Genomic DNA, 20,415 nt, shown 5'->3' on the forward strand with positions numbered 1-20,415 from the left:
ACTTAAAATTGAAAGGACAAAGAGAGGAATTGTGCCCCAGGACCCCCTTGAGCTGGATCAGTGAATGAGGGGCCCACAGCAGTAATTTTAGATGTGGGGAGACAAATGCCTTGGGAGGATACTGGTTTCAGAGGTTGTAGACAACAGTAAGGAACACCCCCACCACTACCTCTTCTCAGGCTCCAATCTTCAGGTGATTCCCATTAGCCCACATCCAACTAAAAACCAGGTATATAAGCTTCCTATTACTGTTGTAAAAATGACCACAAACTTGGTGGCTTAAAACAATTCATATTTATTATCTTACAGTTCTGTAGGTCAGAAGTCATAAAGAGGTCTTGCTGGGTTAAAATCAAGGCATCAGCAGGGCTTGTTCCTTTCTGGAGGCTCCAGGGGAGAACCCATTTCCCTGTCTTTTAAGCTTCTAAATGTTACTTACCCACATTCTTTAGCTCACGGCTCCCTTCCTCCATTTGTAAAGCCAGCAATGGCAGACCGAGGCCTCATATAGCATCTCTTTGACCTCTTTTGCTATGTAAGGCAACGTATTCACAAGATCCAGGGGTCAGGATGTGGACATCTTTGGGAGGAGCCATTCACCTACAGTATCAGTTGATAGTCTTTAGGATTCAGCCTCCTAGGCAGGATTGGATACTGGTCATGTGGTGATGAAGCTTAAAAAGTTAGGAGTCATTCTACAAGAAAAATATTTCAAAATTATCTTAGGCAGAATGCTTGGAAGGAGCAATACCTCAGGGACCCTAAAGCTGAAGCTTCATTATCTCAATAGTAAATAAGCCTCTGCTCTGGGCACAGAGCAGGGCAAAGTAGGGCAATGCAGGGCAGAGAATAATCTGGGGTAGGGCATATGGGCAAGAGTCGGAAGAGAATGTCTCATACATTCCTCAAAATAGGTGATTAAAAGTTTGATGTGTGTGGAATCCACTGTATTCCACTAGTGCCTCTACTTCAGAGTGATAGCAGTCTTCTTCAGTCAGCCATACATCAGCTGATATTTGATCATCTTGTTCATGAGGATAGCATGAGAGATGATCAACAGTCTAGTGAAACTGATATATACCATGCCTTCACAGAGGCCATTTTGTCCTCTTATTGCATTTGGGAAAATTGTATAGTAATGCTATTGGGTTTGGTGTAGTCCTACTTAATACTATTCCTTGGTCTTTTAAGGCAGTGTAGATGTCGCTGGCACCTTTCCCTCCAGTCTTCCCCTTAAATGACCTGTAACAAGTTATTCACTCTATCCACAGAAGGTACCTCACAACCTTAAATTTTACAATTAGAAGTTCAGTTTTATTGTGTCACCTGTGGAAATTCCATCTAACCATAGTCTATTCAATTCTAAATTTGCTTCTTTCTTGTGACTCTGTAGTACATTTGATATAGAATTTTTCTTCTAGATCCCCTAAGTTCTAGGACTTTACAACATGGTCATATGAGAGTGAGTCAGCAATTTAATTCCAATATCTGCCTCACTGCTGCCCAGGGACTTTCTAACAAGAACCAAGACTGCTATTAGTTTTATTATTACCCAAGTAGAATAAAGAGGAACTACATCAATGAGAATAGAGAAGTGAAGAACACCAATTGCCCATGTCTTCATAGAGTAAACTCCACTGTAGGTTTTACTTTATAAAAATAAATCTACTTCCCAAAGAAAGTTTTATTTTCAGGGTATTTGCTTGCTTTATTTATCTCTGCAAGTAAGGTGAATTCTCTGACTGTTGTAACTGAACCAAACTTCCAAACAGGAATTGAATTGAAAATAGAAAAAGTAAGACAATTAGTTATACTTATAGACTGAAGAGGTTAGCATATATATGTAACCTAATGATGGCCAATCTGGCTAATGTTCTTTTCTCAAATTAGTCCATTGAATGAGCAAGTCACAAATACCCATAATGAAGTTAGGTGTGGGTTCAACCTCTTACATCTATCAGCCAAGCTCTTAACTTGATATTAATATCTTGACAAGAGAAATTTCCAACTGTATAGTAAACATTTCTTAGATTTTTTTTCACCAGATACTTAAACAAAATCTGAAAGGAAATGATAGCAATGAAGTAAAAATTAAAGGAAATTTGGAGAAAGGGAACTTAAAATGAAAGTGATGGTTATTTCAAAGGCTGGCACTTTCCAAAAGCTCATTGTCTGACTTAAATAGTTCTTGGAGCACAACTTAATCTTTTATTCAATAGCAGTGCCAATACAAAATGCCACTTTAACATGTCCTATGCAAATCTGACAAATACTGAAAGACATTGACTGAACTTCTTGTTTGGTTGCTTACTAGCTGTGTGATCTGAGGTAAGATACTTAACCTTAAGTTCTTTAAGCCTCTATTTCTAAGGTTTAAATGGGGATCATATTATTTTCCATAAGGTGCTGTAAAATTATAGGTAAAATATGTATAAAATGCCTATCACCACCATAGGCAATTATGGTGCAACTTTTCTAATGTTACAAGTTTCATAGAAATTTATAATTATTTTATGTAACTCTTTTCTTATATATTAACTTTTAAATAAAAATCAAGATTTAAAAATAATCTCTAGCTGGGAAATTATTATGTGCATTTTTGTTAATGGGAACGATAATTTGGGGTGAAATAGACAGCATACATCTTTCTCAATCTTTCTTAGTCAAAGGGGTTTTCCTTTGAGGATATGGTCTGCAGATACTTATTAATATGCGTCTATTCATTAGTAGGAGAAATGGAGAGCTCAGTTATAGCTAAGTTCTACAAGGTATATTCTATAATTCCTAGTCTTCAAACTCTTGGGCCACTAATAATTTTTGCAGTACTATGTGGAAGAATAAAGCAATTTCTAGCAATATTTTGTGTAAATACAAAGGATATAAATACTTTAGGAAAACAACTACATGATCATGGAATTTTTATAGTGAATGATAGTAAAGAAATCACTCACCGATTTTCCAGATTTTTCTGAAAAAATTAAAAGATATCCTATAACAACAATATTTTAGTGTTTTAATCTATAAAATGGGGGGAAAACCCATAAATCTTTTCCCTTCAAATCTCATATTTGTAGCACTTTGTCAAGTTCCCTGTGGCAGAATTGTCTCCTATATATCACCATGATGCAATCTCCCCTTCTTAATTAAAAGAAATTCTGAATTTTGGCAGGGCATATGGCTGCCTAGCTAGGTATTATGTTTCCCAGTTTCTCTCACAGACTTAATTCTGAGATGGGAAAGTGATGTGTGTCACTAGAAGATGATGGAACGGGGACAGGCACATTGGCTCAGAGATAGAGGCCTCCTGTTAAGACTGGCAGATCGTTTCCACCAGTCCTAAGACCTCTTATCTCTGTACAATTATATGAGCACAAAATAAACTACCTTGGTTAAGGTAGTGTTTTAGGTCCCTACTGTAGAAGCCTATTCCCTCCTGGTTCAACCCATCACAGGAACATAGCACTGTCTTAGAGAAAAAGAAGTGTCCTTATCACACTGCCAGTAGTGGCAGTCAGAAACGTCAGAGTTCTTTAAAAAATTCAGAGATTCTTATTGAGTACATCTTATTGATTTATAGTTCTGAGCTGCTTAAATGTCAACAGTCTCAGAAATTCTCGGAGCTGCCTCTTTTTTTCTTTTTTCAAGCTGCCTCTTGACTGCTTTGACTTCAAGATGTAGACTCACACCTTAACCTCTTTACTTCAGGACTGCCCTGTGGCTTCTTTGGCAAGTACTACCCAGCTTATGCCTCTCTGCGTTCTTCCTGTTTTTCTGGGGCATGACCCCCAACCAACCTGAGCAGCTGACTTTGTAATTGTCCTTTGGAACTGCCTGGGAGTGTGGGGTCCTTTCTGTTTTCTCTGGCATTAAACACTGGGCCATATTTTAAGGGAGTCATCTTTTGATTGGCTCAAGTTTCTTCGAAGTTTAGAAAAATGTCTTCTGTAGAGAGTTTGAGATTTTTCAGTCCAGACACTGATAATATTTCTGCTGATCATATGTAACAAGGGAACCAGCAACTTTTGACTATTTTGCAAAATGATATGTCACAGTAAGCCCATGATATCTCATGGTTTGTTCTACCCCTTGTTAGTTATAAGTGTTGTACAAGATTTGATTGGCTTAGAGGCGCATCTTAGACTTTGAGGTTGGTGTTCCTATTGTACTTCATAAGCCTGCATTGCTTCTTGCTGGCTGTTCTTTCTAAATAACTCTTGTGATGTGTCCACAGGTCCCTTTACTTTTTCTTTTTCTTTTTCTTTTTTTTTTTTTTAACATATGTGTTGCCTACTCGTTCTTCTGTCTATCTAGACCTTCTTAACTCCCAATCTTCCCATTGAAGATCACTTTTTGAAAATAACTAAATTTTACCAAATAAAATCTCTCCTCCTCTTCCTCTGCTTCTTCTCTTTTGTCGTCCTCTACAGACTCTGTTCTCGTGCATGTCTTAAGGCTAAGCCCTCTTTTGTTCCCTCACCATATCAGGAGGCTATTCCCAACATACATATATTCCTGCATATGCAACAAGTTCCTTGCCTCTCTAATTTCACTCTTGCCATAGTAACATAGCTCTGAAAATGGCTGCAGAAAGGAGATCTGATCCATATATATATATTATATAAATATATTATACTGATCTCATTTGAATCATGTTCTTCTCTGCTTAAAACTTTCCAGGGCTTTCTATCTCATTCAGAAAAAATTCATTGCCCTCATCATAGCCTATAAGAGACTTGGTTCCTCCTCTAATTCTTTGATCTCATCCCTAATATTCATTCTGTTCTCAAGTTGCCTGAACCTAAATGGCTTTCAGGCTGTTCTTTGAACACACTAAGAATGCACTTGCTTCAGGACCCACTGCTGTTTCCTCAAGTATCCACATGGTTCACATTCCTTCATTGAACTCTCTGCTCGAAAATCAGCTCATTCATTGGGAGGGTGTTCCTGTCGTGGCTCAGCAGAAACGAATCCGACTAGTATCCATGAGGGTGTGGGTTCGATCCCTGGCTTCACTCAATGGGTTAAGGATCTGGCATTGCTGTGAGCTATGGTGGAGGTCACAGATATGGCTTGGCTGCATCTGGCATTGCTGTGGCTATGGCGTAGGCCAGCGGCTACAGCTCCAATTCAACCGCTAGCCTGGGAACCTCCATGTGCTGTGGGTGCAGGCCTAAGAAACAAAAGAAAAAAAAATCAGCTTATCAAGAAGGACTTTCCTCACCACTTATCACTGTTTTTCTCCACACAGCAGAGAATATGTCTAATTTGCTCAATTATCCACTACTTCATTGCATAGAACAGTACCTGACATGTGGTAAATGATTAATGTTTTTTAGTAAGGGCAACACGTAAAACTTGGATATTATTTTATTTGATACTCAACTTTGTTACATAAACAGAAAAGCTATTATTGTACCCGTTTCATAAATGGGAAACTTAAGTTTAGAGTATGTAAATGACTTGCCCAAAGTAATGCAACACACTAGTGAGAGGTCCAAACTTAGCTACAAATTAGTTTGCATTACTTTGGACAACTATCCAGATCTCTAAGCATTGTCCTCTTTCCACACCACTATTACCTACATTCACTACGAGGCAGGAAAGCTCACAGGAGAGAGCTGAGGTTTGTTCTAGATCTGGGTAGTTAAAGGCATACTACTTTTGAAAATAGATAATTATAATTCCATCTCCTCAGCCAGTAAAATTGGCTAGGCTAGGTTAAACATATAACCTCCAGATCTCAGTAGTTAATAAAATAATTTATTTTTCATTTATGCTGCAAGCCCAATGTAGTTTATAGGAGGGTTTTGTCTGTCAGTGCTTGGGGCCTGAGTTGATGAAAGCTCCATTTGAACACTTCTATGATCACCAAGACAGCCAGAAAGAAGGGCTGTAGAGCCAAGTACCAGCAAGTGAGTTTCAAACCTCCCTATTTCACTGGTCAGAAGTTAGTCCCATGGCTCCTCCTAACTTAAAGTGAGCCAGAAGTATAGGTGAATGGAATATGAATGAAAATTGTGAAAACGGGTAATGATTATCATACTCACCCACTGACAAATACACAAATAGATATAAACACACTGATGTATGTACGTTACTTTTTTTTTTTTCTGGGAAGATAACTCACTTGTTCTTCTAAATCTTTGACTGACACAAACCCAGTGTTTTCTACGTAGATTTATTCGTTGACTTTTCCAGAAGAGATTTGTAAAAATAAGGAAAACTAAAACCGCATTATGATGATAGAGAAACAATTTATCTTTTCCTAGGAGCCGTCACCTAATAGTGGCAATATTGTCCACATTGAATTTTGTGCTTACTTCTTAGTTTTTAATCACCTCTAACTTTTATTTGGCTAAAAAGCATTGTTGACTAAATAATACAATATTTAATAGTGGGGGGAAAAAAGGAAAAGAATTGGATTGTTCTTTGTAATTGAAAATTATTCAAATCGTGATCTGTTAAATATTACTCATTCTCTCATTATACTCAGGAATATGAGAAATGAATGTAATGCCAAAAAGAGGAACTGAATCGTAGTTTATGTAGCTTGGCCTCCCTTAGAAGTAGAACTAGTAGAGAAGTAGGAGTAAACAGAAAGATCATGCTTACAGCACATAGGAAGCAAATGGAGAGACTGATTTTCACAGATCATGTTTCTGAGACATTACCAAAGGTAATTTTTTCCTCTAAATTATTTAATTAGAACGATAAAATATGAAATTACTTATATCTAGGGCTTGAAAAGCACATAACTATATATTTCAACTTAATTTTAAATGTTTAAGTGTTAAAAACATTTAAACTTTAAATTTTGCTCTACAGGTTAGAAATGGAGAAAAATTTTAATGCTATTTTAAAAATTGTTGGCAACATTTGTTTCAGTTACGAATTTGATATAAGAAAAAGGAAATGATGAGTTGAAGAACTGGTATGTGATATTTCTAAATAGTATTCTTTTTTGGGTATCCAAAAATGGTTTCAAATTTTGCCCAAGTTTATAGAGACTTGGTGTAAGTATGTTTATCCCATTTGATGGGATATATATGTTTACAAAGAATTGGTTGAGGATATAATTATTGTATATAATGTAGGTAATGTAATCTATTTATCTATTAATCATATAAGTTAAAGAAAGAGCACCAGACAAGAAAGTTATCTTATAGAATATATTCTTATAAAGATACATATATTATAAATTCAAAATTTGAAAATTATATTTCCCTAAAGTGAGGCATAAATAGACCTGAATTTCATGATTTAATGTAAGACATTTATTTCTTATTATTCACTGCAGTAAATAAACGCAACTTAGTGCTCATTTGATTTATGAGCTCTTAAAAAGAGAGAAATGAGTTACTTAAAAATAAAAACCATTAAATAAATTATTTGAATTAGATATGAATGAGATGAAATAGAGATTGTTCATATTCATATTTGTAGGCTGACTTTCATTATTGTTTGAAAATAAATAAATTACATAATAAATAAATTAGCACAAAATTTTACAATCTTTTAAGGTAAAAAATTAGTGAATATTTGACTGTAACTTTTTGATACTTCATATTTTTAATAAGAGCAAATATAAAAAATAAAAGCAAGTACAATTAGGTTGTCTTCCACTCATAATATTAATGAAAATTTGTGAAATACTATAAAATAGAATATATATTATTATAGTGTGACGTTAGTACTATATTTTTACAGTCGTATGCTATAAAAGGAAGGAAAAACAACTGTTTATCCATTATTATTTAAGCAAGGCCGATATGACACTTCATAAAATATTTTTATAGCTCATAATTAAAATTTTTTTCTTTGGATACCATTACAATTTCCTTTAGCATTTCTTTCACTTTTGGAGGGAATCATGTTAGAATTAAAAAAAAATAATAATGAATTGCCGAGAGATCATAATTAGAATGGGAATATGTTAAACTTGACTAGAGATACATTCGGTTGCTTAAATTACCTGAGGGCAATAAGAAGAGGGAATACATGCTTCAGAGGTTTGCATAATTTGTCAAACAACTAAATAATTTGACTTTGTTTAGATATTTATTTTTTTGTCCATAAAGACCATGTAAAGCTAAGAGTTTTAGTTGCTATTTCTCAATGAAAATGAAAGAGAAAGTAAAAAAAAATTTACTTAGGAATACTTAAAGGCTGTGAAATGAGCCAGAAATATCTTTTCACAGTATTGTATTAGAAAAACTTTGAGAACTATGTCTAGATACTCATATTGCAACAGAACAAAGGGTGGGGGAAAAAAATGTATACATGTAAGGATAACTTGATCCCCTTGCTGTACAGTGGGAAAAAAATAAATTAAAAAAAAAAAAAGAAAAACTGAGCAACAGATATAGGATTGAATTTTAGGAATATTTTTTATTGATTTGCTTATTGCCTTTACCCATTTATAGATTTTTATAAAAGTTTTAAAAGTATTTTTAGTAAAACCTCTGAAATTTGAATGGGATTGTTATTTCTTAGAAGAATCTTATGAGACATATGAAGAATTGTGAGAATGAGTCACATCCATTAGTAGAAAGATCAATATGAATGTGGAAAATGGAGAAGGATTTTCTTCTGTATGTGGAAAAGCCTAAGATATAGAAATATTGAAATAATTTAAGTTTCTGAATAATAAGGCTTTCTGAGATCTGCAATGGGTGGCCTAACACAGAGACTGCTACTTCTATAGAATATGCTTTAAAAATCTGGCTCTCAGTGCTGTGCTATTTCCAAGAGCCTTGAGAGGCCTGCCAGGTCTCTGACACTATAGAACTTGCCACCCTCTTGGCCCACAAAACCTCAAGAATCCAGTAGCCAGGATTAGACAGTCCCCTTCTTCATTAAGTCTCGGAGGCTTTTCCTTCTCACAGAGTCCAGTTTAATATTATTAAAAATTTGAGGCTTTTAAAAACAAAAGTTTAATTTCCTAGTATTTAAGGAAATGTTAACCTGAGTTATTTCATTTAAATCCTGAAGTGGTATTTTCCTAATTTTATAAATGAGGGAATTGTGGCTCACAAAAAAAATCTTAAAAATTAGTGTATGTTTACATGAATAGTAAATAGGGGACATAGAATTTGAAATGAGGTACCTGATATGTGCCAGATGGAAGAATTCAAAGGTAATGAAAAACACTCAGTCATGTCCTCAAGGAAACTGATGGTTAGTGGGAAGCAGGACAACAGATATGCAAATAAATGCATTCCTTTTAGCATGATATAAGCTAACATGTGTAATGATATTAAAATATAAGTAAGAAAGAGGAAGGAATGGATAATTCATTATGAGGTGCTCAGGTAATGCTTCTAAGAGGAATCAACAGTTTTGAAAGTTGAGAGGAGCCAAACCTTCCAAAAGAGGAGGAAAAGTTATTTTGGGTATTTTTGTATCTATCGTTCAATCATTCCTGGCCCCACACTTATCATCTTATTTTTTGTTTTCCCTCTGTTTACTGATTTCTGCCCCCCCCCAAAAAACACTGTTCATTCTCTACTAACCGTCTTTTGTCACCACTTATTTGTAATCACTAATTCATTTCAGTTACAGCATATATTTTCCTTACTATATTATTCCATATGCACTGAATATAGTACATATAGTATGTATACTGTCGAATAAAATTCAATTTGTAATGTCATTTGTACTTGCTTATGTGTTCTGAATATCTAGGATCTTCTAAATTGTCATAAGGGACATTAATGAAAGAAAAGAGAAAATAAGAAAAGTAAGACAAGGAAGAAAAAAAGAGAATGGAGAAAGAAAAGAGAGGGGAGGAGAGACAGTGAGAAAGAAAAAAGGAAAAAGAAAGGTTAAGAAATGTAAGCAGCACTAAACTTGTTCCTTTCACATGCTTGTAAATCTTTGGCTTGTGTAAGGAAAGTGTTCTGAGATAGGGCATTTTAGGGAACATGATAAAGAAGGACACAACTTAAAAATAGAACATAAAAAGAGTTTCTTAGTGACACAGCAGGTTAAGGATCTGGCATTGTCACTGCTGTGGCTGGGTTGCAGCTGTGGCTGTGGCATGGGTTCAGTCCCTGCCCTGGGAATTTCCATCTGCTGCGGGAGTGCCTACCCCACCCCCTGAAAAAAAGAACGTAAGAAAGTGGGAAAGATCATCTGAGACATGTTGGAGGTCAAAACTTTTGCTATGATTGGAAGTCCCCAAATTATTTCCTAAGTGACCAATTTTAGCTGAAGATATTAAAATAAAGTTTAGTATTGCACACAAAAGCAGAGATGAAAAGAGAGTGCCAATAAGTACAACTTAAACTAAGTCTTCCATATGGTATAAAATGTGTATATGGATCAGAATCACTTGATCATAGAATGTGAAAATGATAAAATATGTTAATGACATTTTAGTCTAAAACCTTCATTTTGGGGTTAAGGAAGTAGAGACCTAAATATCTTTTCCAGGTATAAGCAAGGAGCCATTAGGATACCTGCCCAGGATACCTGCCAGATTACATAGTCTGGAGTCTTTTCCCATTACATTGAAGCCTATTAAGATTAATAAAGAAGATGTCATATTTGTGGGTTTCCTCAGGAAATGTAAAAGTGAGCCCTTGAGAAACCAAACATAAATTCTAGAGAATCACAAGAAAGAGAGAGCCACAAATACATGTGACCCATTTCTATGTGGCCAAACTGTTTGAAAGATTCAAGGTTGAGGATGGGTACAGTTATGGGGAAGCCCACATCAAATTAAATACTCCTCTGGTTTGTAATATCTTATTTTCCTATGTTTTAAATGTATTTTGCTAATTGTGGGTTGATTATTGTCTTATAATTAGGACTAATAAAAAGTCCAAGTAATTGTTCACATAGATTTTTCCTCCTAAAATGTACTTGGCCTCCACAATATATAGTTTTAAAAACAAATAATGAGTTTCAGAAATAATATCACCTGATATTCAAATTTGTTTATGCAAACATACTCAATGACTTGTCTTTAAATGTGCTCTAAGAGAATGAATTCTCTCCCTCCCTCTTACAGTTCTTGTCATCCCTATGACTGGGAACCTCCAGGGGGTGGTATAGACAGAGATATCCAACCCTGCTGCCAGCATAGGCTAAAATTCCTTCAAGGAGTAACAAGACCTGTAGAGTTGGGAATAGGTAAGGTGAAGGAGGCACTTGCCTCAGGTGAAAAAGTTAAGAGGGAATCCCCCTTCCAAAAATCTAAAATCATGACAAATAGTATTTTAATACAATGTTTTTTAAAAACTGATTTTTTTTTAAACACACGAAAAAACTATACAATGAAAAAATATCAAAGGATCAGTAACAGGTGCAGTGCTGGGCCATATCAGAGCCTGAGGCAAAAAGAAAAAAAAAATCAATGATACTGATCTAATGTTGGGAAAGAATAGGGAATTTTAGATTACTGTTAAGTTAGCTTTTAATTATGCAGCCACATCACAAGGAATGCTATGCAAAAGGTAGAAGGGTAGAAGCAATTATTCAGTTACTCAATCTAATCTTTTTTGAGATTTCAAGGCTCCTTATTAAATGTGTGACCTGAGGGAGGCAAGGCAGGGAATGTGCTTGGGAAATGCTGGTCAAGGCCCATGATAAGAGATTTTATAAGCTGGACATTTCTCCCTGGAAATGTTTTTCCAGAACTGTGAAGACACCAGAGTTGGTAAAAGCAAAAATATCACTGAATTTAATAGGATCACAATAAAGAACAAAACAAAACAACTCTTTGTGTTACCCCTCTGAGGTAGACTCTGACAGGCTTACTATAGCTTCAATGGCACAGTAAGAGGTACAACATGGAATTATGTCAACTGTATAGCAAGGAATCGCCTTTTGTAGAATAGTTCTTCTTTGATATCTTAACAGTGTGATATTTGACCATGTGACTTGTTGCTTCTTTCTACCTTGATAACTTCTATTCATATTCCAGTTCTTAGTTTAAATATTAATTCTTCAAAGATATAGTCTATGATTCCCCAATATAATTAATATCTCCCATTACATATATTTATTGAACCATAGATTTAGCAATAATCAAAATGATAAGTGTAACAGTCAGAGGAACAGAAATCGCAATAAGTCTTTCAAGGAAAGTGAATTTAATGGAAGGAATTAATTATTCAAGCGTTGAAAGAGTTGATTCCATATTCTGAGTTATTTTCCTATTAAACTGGGGCCTGTTCACTTTGATATGGAAGATGTAGGATTTTAGGCTACACTTAGGAAATATAAAAGCAAAGTGAGGTAACTCAGATTGGGAGTGTGTTTATGACTTCTTAGGGTGCTTAGTAGGGTGCTAGAACTGCCAAAGAGGACCCTAACTGGAAGTCAGTTACCAAGGAATTCTGGGAAATGTGTTTCTAGGGGTTTCTGGGCCCCTGTGAACACAGACCATGGAAGAAAGTGGTTGACCTCTGACAAATAATTAATGTTAGTATACTAAACAATGATTGATTAATTAATGCTATTATCAAGGTAATGCTAATCTCTCCAGGAGTCTAGAATTTCCATGGGTCAGGAATGTATCTGCCTTATTCACTAATATATTCCCGGCACGTTTCATAGTGCTTGACCCATAGAAGATTTTGAATGAATGAAAAAAAATGTATGAATGAATATTGTAATTGTCTCTATAATTTCAAGAGTCATGATTCCACTGGGAGTTATGTACTCCTTCCAATGCCAGTGTGAATAGGAGCTCTGTGATATACCAAGAGATAATAAGGCCTCTGTCTGAAGAAAGTGGGAGACAGAGATAAGAGAGGAAGGAAAGAGAGTACATTAATAAGTGACAGAGTTTCAGAACTTAAAATTTTTTCTTCAGCCTGAGTCTTGACTGCTTTATCCATTTCACCCTCACACCTTGTAGGCCACACTTGTACGTATATTAACTTGGGAAGATTTTTATCAGAAGTGGGATGACAGGCATCATATGAAGAATGGCCGCTGTAGCTCAAAACTCTTAACTAAAAGTAAAGGACAATCTTCCTAATATCTGTTGAATTTAGTGAGCACCATGTTCTTTACCTTTTTTACACTAAGGCAGGATCACTCTTCTCTCTTTACACTTTCATCTAATCCTCTGTTTCTAGGGATGAGCCATAGATAAAAGCCTTCAAAACCTAGGGGCACTTTTCTGTTTCTCCTTGCTTTCTGTGACCCCAATTAAATGTACATTAGCTTGGTTAAAGTTGTCCTATAGCTCACTGATTATCCCATAATTTTTTGAGACTTTTTCTCTTAGCTTAATTTTGAGAAGTTTCTACTGTTATGTATTTAATTCACTGGTCTTTTGTTATATAGTATCAAATCTGCTTTTAATCTTATTTGGTGTATTTTTTTTTTTTTACTTTATTAAACATTTTATTTGGTTTGCTAAAACTGTAAAGGAACAGAGCTATTTCCCCGCCTTTGCCTAACTATTGCTAATCACTATGTGTAAAGTGAATGATCAGAGGGGGAATGCAAAACACAAAACAAGTAACTACCACTATAGCATCAAAGAAATAGGAAATAGCCGGATTATCACCATTGTTTCTTAATTTGCTCAAAGGATAAGGAACGTCAGGACTCTTTGTCCAGCACGTGGGTGTTTCCTGGTTGCAATTTTCTCCAGCTCCTAGGCTAGGATTTATATTATTTGGAATAAATTTTATTTAGACATTACAGTTTTCTTTTCTAGAATTTAAGGTTAGGTCTTTTTTTAGTACATTTCATGTCTCTCATTAGTAGGCTCATTCTTTCTTCTACCTTTTGAACATATGGAGCATGGTTATAGTTGTTTTAATCTGCTTTTTTACAGTTGTCCTTTGTGTCATTCATTGGTCAGTTTTTATTGAATTGTTTTTTTCCACATGTTGGTCATATTTTCTTATTCTTTGTATGTCTGGTGATTTTTGATTGGATATCAAGCATTGTGAGTGATGGTATTTTTAGTACTTTTTAGAAATACTTTTGAGTTTTGCTCTAGGATTAAGTAAAGACGCTTGGAAACATTTTGATTTTTTCACAATCAGCTTTAATCTTTGCAAGTAGAATCAAAGTAGTCTTTAGTCTAGGCTAATTTGTTCCAGTCAGTAACGCAATGTCCTGAGTACTCTTCTTGATGCACACCTTGTGTGTTATATTTCTACATCTACCTCTTGGAAACATGAACCATTCACAGCTCAATGTGATCTCTAGAACTTGTTCTTCCTGCTTCTTTTCAGTAGTTTGTTGCCCAGCCAAAAGGTAGTCTGCTTACACAGTCCTCTAATCAGCATGAAGTTGAAGTCTCTAGGGGAATACTCTTTGTGTATCTCAGGAACTCCCTCTCTTTGCAGCTGTCTCTGGGCTGGTACTCTGTCCTGCAAATTCTAAATGCCTTGGTTTCCTCATATTCTTATCTCTGTCTTCTCAATCCATTGGGAACTCTGGGCACTGTTTTGATTCTCTCCCCTTGCGCTGTGGTTTGGAAACTCTCTCTTGGAAGTAAGCTGAAGCAATCACATAACTTTAGTTTATTTCTCTCTCTCAGGGATCACTACTCTCTGCTGCCAGTTGTTCAATGTCTGAAAATCATTGTTTGACATATTTTGTTTGAATTTTTAGTTAAGGAATGAGTGTAAATCCTCTATTTTGGCTGGCAATGGAAGGCCTTGACATTTTTTGCCAGACTAAAGCTCATGAACACATTGCTCCTAAATGCTATTTTTTTTTTAACTCAAAATTTAATCTAGGTACATTTGGAGAGGTCTGAGTATTACTCTGCACCATCACCTGAAAAGGTTTTAATATGTGTCTTTGATAAAATGATGAGAGAGATCTACATTTTGGTTTAAATTATTCTACTTCCTACACTGGGAAATAATAAAAAAATTTCCAGAAATTTAATGTTTGCTGAAGTCTAAGGTGCTTACTGAATTAGCATGGATGTATTGGTGAACAAAAATGTTAAAATCCGGTGAAACAAATCAACTCAGACTTTGTTATTATCCTATGAAGCAATTAAATTTGTGACTTTGTATTATCTTACACACAGGTATTCACTATTTCATCCAACAAAAATGCAAATCTTTAAATTATGAAAATTTGTATAATATTATAAAGAGATAAGTATACTTGTCCCGATGAATGAAAGAAAATTCCATTGTAACAAGTTTTTATTATTGTTGAAAAAAACAAACTTTATTAAGATACAGAGGAAGATTCAGTTGGAGAGCAAACATTTCAAAAGCTAATATCGAATGAAAATATTGTGTCCAGGTTAATGTTAGAAAAATCTATTTTGAATTTAATTAAGATTGAGCAATCAATCTTTCAGAAGAAATTTAGACTGTCACATATTTATTCATTTTTTATATATTAATGATAGAGTATAAGGAATGCTACACACAACTTAAGAGCCCACTGCATTATTTTCAAAGAAAATCAATGAAAACATTGCAGTTTGAATAAAACTATGTTTAGAAGTTATCATTTTAAAATCTCAAATATTGCTTTTATATTATTAATTGTGCTCACCGAAAAGTGTAGCAAATTAAGCTTTGAGTCAAGCCAGACCATATATCACAAGGGTTTTATTTCTATATGAACAAATACAATTTGTGTTTGAGTCAAACTCACATGCCTTCCAATCACCCTTACTCTACCTCTGAATGCTAATATAAGAACATAAAAACTCTTTGCATGAATTTTTAAATGTTAGTTTCACTTCCAGTTAACACGGTATTAAAATAGTATTCCCCTAACTATACTCTCTACAAGAAGGTAATGTGATAGCAATAAAAATGCAAACACATTCTCTAAACATATAGACGCCAGGGTAATTGATGTTGTTGTTGCTGTTGTTTTAATGTCCTTAAAATGTGTTTATTGTTTTTGTGATTGTGGTGCTTTAATTTTTGAACAGGAGGGTGAGCTATGGATTTCTTTCTTTCTTTAAGGCCATTGAATCATAGCCCTAGTGACTGCAAAATAAAATTCAAAGATGTGAAAACCCAGAAACATTTTATTCAATATTATAATAGAGGGCCCAGAAGATATAATACACTTTCCCCCCTAACTTCTAATGTAAAAACAGATTTAATTCTTTTTATTCTAAAAATAATTCATGCATATCATTGAAACATCTTGAAAGTTGGGAATTGGCAAGACATAGTTCCACCACCCCAAAAAGCAGACCTTTAAACAGAAGTAAGATTTTCTGATTAACATTAAGCAATTTTAAGTAAGAAAGAGAAAATTAGTAATAAACTATTAAAGTAAATAAGGTGTAACAAAAAGGAAATTTTAGACTAAGTGTGAAACAAGTTTTGGTCTGTTGGAATGTTTAATTATTTGGATTTTAAAAGTCAATAGAAACCAGCATTTAAATTCCAGAACTAATTTATTTAGTGAGGAATCAGGATGGGGAGGAGGAAGTTTTTTGATTTCTTTGGTTTTGTTTAATTTCCATTTGGTAGTACATTGGCTGTTGTAAAGGAATTACAGTATAGCTGCCCTGTTACTTAAAGGCAAGGCAAAATGTTTATGAGGTAATGGTGAGTTGCTGGGTTTATTACTTCTTCTTTTTTTTTTTTTTTTTTTCTCTTTCTAGGGTCGCTCCCACGGCATATGGAGGTTCCTAGGCTAGGGGTCTAATTGGAGCTGTAGCTGCTGGCCTACACCACAGCCACAGCAATGTGGGATTGATCTAAGCCACGTCTGCGATCTACACCACAGCTCACGGCAACGTCAGATCCCCAACCAGCTGAGCAAGGCCAGGGATCGAACCCACAACCTCATGGTTCTTAGTCGGATTTATTAACCACTGCGCCACAACGGGAACTCCTTTATTACTTCTTAATGTCTCTTTTCCAGTTCTTTGTTATCCTGAGACTGAAGCGTTGTACGAATTTTTGTTTTGTTTAATTGGATATAGAATGAAGGAAAAGGGAGAATGAGAGAAAAAGAGTGATTTTTTTTTTTTCTGCTGAAATTTGGAGATATCGCCAAATGTAACATTAAATATTATTATTTAGAAATAATTCTATAAGGTTCTATTGATCATTTCAACTTGAGAAATGATGATACTTGGACTTGCACATGCAAACATATGCCAGTCATACCCTTTCCTTATTTGTGTGTTATAGTTAAGTGTTAATTTTTTGTAATCCTCAAAATTAGATATTATCATTATTGATTTATTTAGACACTTATTTAGGTTAAACTGCTTTTTAATTATTTCTGTGCTCACCATTCATTTTAGCCCATCTGACCTTCCCTCTCAGATCATTTTCTTTTTTTTTTTTGTCTTTTGTCTTTTTTGTTGTTGTTGTTGTTGTTGCTATTTCTTGGGCCGCTTCCGCGGCATATGGAGGTTCCCAGGCTAGGGGTTGAATCGGAGCTGTAGCCACCGGCCTACGCCAGAGCCACAGCAACGCGGGATCCGAGCCGCGTCTGCAACCTACACCACAGCTCACGGCAACGCCGGATCGTTAACCCACTGAGCAAGGGCAGGGACCGAACCCGCGACCTCATGGTTCCTAGTCGGATTCGTTAACCACTGCGCCACGACGGGAACTCCTCAGATCATTTTCTTCCTAATTCCTTTAGTGAGGGTTCACTGGTAAGAAACACTTTTAATTTTTATTTATTTGAAAAATGCCTTTATTTCATCCTCATTCTGAAAAATTCTTGAAAGCCTTTTTTGGGGTTGGGGGGACTTCTCTCCTCCAATGCTCCTTCCTCCAGCTTTACTTTCAGATAATGACCTATCTTTCTACTTCAATAAAAAAATTAAAGTAATTGGAAGAGAACATTCAGAGAGTCCCAATACCACCCTACCTATCCAGCTTTATTTGCATCTATACTCTGCTGTTCTGGCTAAAACTTCACATGAACTCACCATGACCCACTTTGTACTTGATCCCATATCCATTTGCTGACTCCTCCAGGAATTCTTTCCTCACTCTTCTGTACAATCACTTGCTTCTTTTCAACTAGACATTCACATCAGCATACAGCATGCTCTTATTTCTCCAAATGTTTCTAAAAATTTTGTGTTTTTTTTTTTTTTAACCCTTATTTGCACAGCTAGCCTCCACAATATTTCTCTACTTCCCTTTGCAGCAAAGGTCCTTGAAATAACTACTATTTAAGGACTGTTTCCATTTCTCTCAGTTATCTTATACAACTATCCAATCAGGTTTGTGCCCTAAACTGATTATTTCAAGGCTACATGTCTAAATCAATGCTAAATTCCCAGTTTCCATCATATTCTACTCTCAATAGCATTTGACACAAACAATGACTACTCTTTAATATATTTCCTTGACTTGGCACATCATACCTTTTTTGGTTTTCCTTCCATCACATGGATGAGATCACTCTGAGTGTTTTGTGCCCATTTTTCTATAATTTTTCTAACCAATTAAAATTTCCCTGATCAGGAAGTTCCCATTGTGGCTCAGTGGTGGCAAGCCCAGCTAGTATCCATAAGCATGTGGGTTCAGTCCCTGGCCTTGCTCAGTGGGTTAAGGATCCAGCATTGCCATGAGCTGTGGTGAAGGTCACAGAGTTGGTTTGGATCCCACATTGCTGTGGCTGCGATGCAGGACAGCAGCTATAGCTCCGATTGGACCCTTAGCCTGGGAACTTCCATATGCTGCAGGTACAGCCTTAAAAAGCAAAAAAAGTTTCCTTGGTCAGTCCTTTGTCCTTTTTTTTTTTTTTTTTTTTTTTTTCCTTTCCCCTATAGTCACACTCCTTCTCTTGGTGATTGTATACAGTGTTTGCCATTAATTACCATCAATATGCTGAAGACCCCAAATTCACATCTCTAGTGAAAACCTGAACTCTTTACTAATTTTTCCCCTTATCTTTTTGACAGCTCTGCATTCGAATCCAATAGATGCTTCAAACTCAACATATTCAAATTTCTGATGTCCTCTTTCTTACTATCAAAGCTACCTCACCTATAGCCACAATGGAGATTAATGTTCCCTTCTTTTTTCTATCTAGTAGCTTATCTAAAATACTTCAAGGATCCTGATTCCTCTTTTGCCCAGTCTATCAGGAAATTCTATTAATTCGATGTTTTAAAAAACATCCAGAATACTTACTACTCTGCTGTTCACACCCTGGTCTGATTTGCCCTTGTCTTGAGCACTCTGCTTTGTCAGGGAACCTTCATCTCATTCAAATCTTTGCTTAAATCTCACCTTCTTATTGAATTCCATTCTGACAATCCCACTTAGACTTGTAGACCTCTGCCTTCTCAATTCCAATCCCTTTACCCTGGTCCATTATTTTCACAGTATATTTTGCTTAGTTACTGTTATTATTTATTGACTCTCTCCATTGGAATATAAATTCCAAGAGAGCATTTTTTTTTTTGGTTCATTTTACTCACTGAATGATACCAATCACTGTCTAACACATAGTAAATGCACAGTGAATTTTTTAATGGAATGAATGATTGAACAGGAGATAATTTCATGGGGTATATGACTCTAGGTTGATAGCTATTTTTCTTAGCTCTTTTAAGATATCATTTTCCAACCTTTTGTCTCCCATTATTGTCATTAATAAATCAGCCACCAGACAAATTGTTACTCCTTTTATTTTAGATAAGCTATCCACCCCGTCTCCCCAACCTCCACCCCCACCCCCACCCGAACCCCACCCCAACCCCACATTTTGAAAACTTCTTTTTGTCTTTGATGTCCTACAGTTTCATTATGGTATGTTTAGGTATGGATGTCTTTTCATTCATTATGGTTGGGACTTATTGGATTTCGTCATCATCAGGAAAGATCTCAGCCATTATTGTTTCAAATATTTCTTATACATCTTTTCTCTCATTCATCTCTGGAACTCTGATTAGCAGACATACTGAAATCTTTCTATTTTCATGTCTCTTAACTTTCATACTTTCCATTCTTTTGACGTTCTGTGCTCCATTCTGAATAATTTATCCATATATGCCTCAGAATTCACAATATTTTTTGTTCACTTTGTCTAACTTGTTTATCTAATTCAAACTTTCAATTCCTAATTCTAGCTGTTACTCTTCTTCCTTTCCAATAATTCTATTTTATTCTTTCTTTGAATCTCTCCAGTCAGTTGCTGTAATCTCTTCTTCCTTCATTTTACTTGATAATAGTCTTTCATTTATTTAACAATAGCAGGTAAATTCATTTTGTAGGCTTCTCCTGATTATTATAAGGTCAACCATCTTTGAGAGTTTTACTTGGCAGTTTCTTGATTTATACCTTGACTCTCATTTATAGTTGTATGATCCTTTAGTGTTTGGTGACTTTCCACTGTCAGCCAATCTTGAAGAGTGAGATTTTTTGAAATGTGTTAAAGTGAGATGTCTATATAAGGCTTGGCTTTACTCTTTCAGGAACCTGTGTTTATTATCAACCCTGGATCACTTTAATTGACATTTCC

The 20,415-nt window shown here is 35.3% G+C and overlaps 1 protein-coding gene across 8 annotated transcripts in view; it reads left to right on the forward strand.

Moving 5' to 3' along the window:
* The window catches only part of TFEC (transcription factor EC), a 631,163-nt gene that overhangs the window by 431,730 nt on the left and 179,018 nt on the right, over nt 1–20,415 (forward strand). For 2 of the 8 annotated variants that reach the window (XM_013990837.3, XM_085006037.1), the window contains exon 1: nt 6,567–6,676. The exons of the other annotated variants lie outside the window; for them this stretch is intronic. The gene's annotated coding sequence lies outside the window, so the exon portion shown is untranslated. Of the gene's footprint in view, nt 1–6,566; nt 6,677–20,415 lie in introns of those variants that run through there. 8 annotated transcript variants of the gene reach the window in all.

Source organism: Sus scrofa, chromosome 18, assembly GCF_054392235.1.
Source record: "Sus scrofa isolate SSC_HxYL_T2T_F1_AM1 chromosome 18, Sscrofa_HxYL_maternal_Yorkshire_Landrace_v2.0, whole genome shotgun sequence".
In the NCBI taxonomy this organism is placed as follows: Eukaryota; Metazoa; Chordata; class Mammalia; order Artiodactyla; family Suidae; genus Sus; species Sus scrofa.